At 45.9% G+C, this 3,503-nt stretch overlaps 1 pseudogene; it reads left to right on the forward strand.

The window, feature by feature from the left end:
* The first annotated feature begins 846 nt into the window (after nt 1-846).
* Nucleotides 847-964, forward strand: LOC124554366 (annotated as a pseudogene).
* The last annotated feature ends 2,539 nt before the right edge of the window (nt 965-3,503 follow it).

Below are 3,503 nucleotides of genomic sequence, written 5' to 3' on the forward strand. Positions count from 1 at the left end.
GTGTGTGTCTGTGCGTGTGTAAGGAGTATCGTCAGTTATCGACGCATTTGAGTTGATGTTTTAATAAATTAATATTAATATTAATTAGAACACAGTCGTTTACTTCAATTACTGCAAAATGGCTTTTAAAGAATGTGTAGCAAAGTAAGTTCAGCAGTACGCTCACATCAAGTTTGGTGCGATTAGTTCATGGAAACTATTCCCGAGGTGTATGGTACCAGCATTCTGATTGCACAGTGAGCACATAAAGAAGTCTAGAAAACAGAGTCTCCCATCAAGTGTGAGGGCCTCATAAGACATCTCGCCTGATTCCATGGACCCCACATACTGTATCTGTCTTGTGTTTGCTTCCTCATGACAGTTCTTGGCTGCATACCGCAGGGGCAGTGAAGCTGCTCCTACAGCATTTTCGATCACAAGTGTTTGATCACCCACAACACAGCTCGTAATTGGCTCCCCTTGTCTTTCATCTCTGATCACATGAACGGCTGGCTATGATGACAACATTTTGGCTCAGACAACCAGCTGTAGACCGGTGCAGAGATTTGACGCCAAGCCTTTTATGACGAGGGTATTGGAAAGTTGGTATAACGCTATGACGAATGTCTAAGTTGGAGCGGCGACTACGTAAATAAGTGTAACGTGTAGCTAACTGTTCCAAATATAACATTTTTAATTTTCACGGTCGTTTCCATTTTGCGACCGGTCAGGCTTAATAAACAAATACTCTAGCACGTTCAAGAGAGGTACACATATGTTTATACCACTTGCAGATTTAGAGATAGTTTTTTATAGAATTGGCTGGAATGCAATGTTTTAAATTATGAGTGTATCAGGGATAAAATAGACAACGGCCTTCCCGCAGTGGATACACCGGTTCCCGTGAGATCACTGAAGTTAAGCGCTGTCGGCCGTGGTCAGCACTTGGATGGGTGACCACTCAGGCCACAACGCGCTGTTGCCATTTTTCGGGATGCACTCAGCCACGTGATGCTAACTGAGGAGCTACTCGACTGAGTAGTAGCGGCTTCATCACGACCGGGAGAGCGGTGCGTTGACCCCACACCCCTCCTATCCGCATCCTCCACTGAGGAAGACACGGCGGTCGGATGGACCCGGTAGGCCACTCGTGGCGTGAAGATGGAGTGCTATGATTGCTGTCAGGGATAAAATGCAAGGAGAGAAAGGTTATCTACAACTTGTACAGATACCAGACAGCAGTTGCAAGATACAAACGACATGAAAAGGAAGTCATAGTATCGATGGTACTGAGACAGGTCTCTGTAGTTACTCAGTCTGTACAATGAGCAAGCTGTGAAGCAAACTGAGAGGAAAATTTAGAAACGGAATAAAAGTTTATTGGACAGAAATAAAACCTTTGGGTTTACTAATGAGAGTCTCAGAGAGGCGAAAGCTGTTGGAAGAAGAGTTGAGCGGAATGGATTGTGCCTTGAAAAGAGTCTGTAGAATGAACGCCAACAAAAATAAAACAAGGAGAATGGAAGGCAGTCAGTTTAAATTGAGCAATGCTAAGGGAACAATTTAGAAAATGTGGGACAGAAAGTAGTAGACGAGTTTTGCTGTTTGGGGCCTAAAATAACTGATAATAGCCGAAGTAGAGAGGATATAAAATGCTGGCTGGCTACAGCAAGGAAAGCTTCTCGGAAAAAGAGAACTTTGTTAACTTCTAATACATGGTCCAGTCACATTAATGTGCCCCGCCCGGTTGGCTGTGCGGTCTAATGCGCGGCTTTCAAGATTGGGAAGGAGCACCTGGTCCCGGCACGAATCCGCCTGGCGGATTTGTGTCGAGGTCCGGTGAACCGGCCAGTCTGTGGATAGTTTTTAGGCGGTTTTCATCTGTCTCGGTGAATGCGGGCTGGTTCCCCTTATTCCGCCTCAGTTACAGTATGTCGGCGATTGCTGCACAAACAAGTTCTCCACGTACGCGTATACCACCATTACTCTACCATGCAAACATAGGGGTTACACTCGTCTGGTGTGAGACGTTCCCTGGGGGTCCACTGGTAGCCGAACCGCACAGTAACCCTGGGTTCGGTGTGGGGTGGCGGAGGGGTGAAGTGGACTGCTGTAGTCGTCGTGGAGTTGTGGACCACTGCGGCTGCAGTGGGGATGGAGTCTCTGCGTCGTTTCTATGTCCCCGGTTAACATACAGTACAATACACATTAATGTGAGAACCGCCCTTGTTCGATGTCAACGTGCAATAACTATACCCAAGTGGTAGGTGGCAGCACTAGCAGTTGAGGGTATATAAAGTGGGTCAGTGTGTGTGTGGGCGGGAGTGGGGGGGGGCGGGAGGGGGGAGAGCATCAACCAAGGGCTACCAACAGTGTCTCCTCAACGACCATTCAGCAAACGTTGCTGTATATGAGCCACCACACAATGTGCCCAGTTCATGCACATATGCTGACTGCTGTACATTGTTGACAAAAGCCAGAATTTGTAGACCAGTACCACTAATGGACGTTCACTGAATAGCGACAGACGGCCTTTTCACATAAATCACGTTTTATGCTCTATCTGATTCATGGCCATTGGCCTTATGCTACAGTCTTTTTCTGAAGCATCTGGGGCAGCTTGTTATTCTGGAAGGTACAATGCATCAACTTAAGTATGGATCTATCCTTGAGGACCATGTCCACCCCTACATGCAGTTCGTTTTTTCTCACCATGATGGTATGTACGAGCAGGAGAATTCAATGTGGTTCACAACACGCAGTATACGACGGGCGTTTTAAAAGTCCGTGCAAAGTCCGAGAGATGGCACCATCGGCGTGTATTGAGGTCATGTTTAGTTAGTAGCATCTCTGAAAAGAACGCACACCAAGTTTCAGCTATATGCGTGTAAATGGTTCAAATGACTCTAAGCACTATGGGACTTAACATCTGTGGTCATCAGTCCACTAGACTTAGAACTACTTAAACCTAACATAAGGACATCACATACATCCATGCCCAAGGCAGGATTCGAACCTGCGACTGTAGCAGCAGCGTGGTTCCAGAGTGAAGCGCCTAGAGCCACTTGGCCACAGCAGCCGATCATATTGATCTATTTCTTTGAGTTTGGCATTCGTGTGAATCAATGAAGTCGAGTGATTGTCAAAAATGGACGAAAATGAATTTCGTGAGGTGATTAAACATTACTTTATGAAAGGCGCACTATATCAGGAGACTAAAGAGAAGCTTCATAAACATTACGGTGACTCTGCACCTTCGATTAGAACAGTTTATAAGTGGTTTCAAAATTTTCGGAGAGGCCATATGGGCACAAGTGATGCTGAACGTTCTGGACGCCCTATGGAGGTTACGACTCCAGAAATCATTAATAAAATCCATGATATGGAGGTGGATGACAGAAGGGTTAAGGTGCGTGAGATTGATAGTGCTGTGAGCATCTCGAATGAACGGGTACATAATATTTTGCATAAACATTTGGACATGAGAAAGCTATCCGTAACATTGGTTCCGCGATTGCTCACGC

This window comes from Schistocerca americana, chromosome 11, assembly GCF_021461395.2.
Source record: "Schistocerca americana isolate TAMUIC-IGC-003095 chromosome 11, iqSchAmer2.1, whole genome shotgun sequence".
NCBI lineage: Eukaryota > Metazoa > Arthropoda > Insecta > Orthoptera > Acrididae > Schistocerca > Schistocerca americana.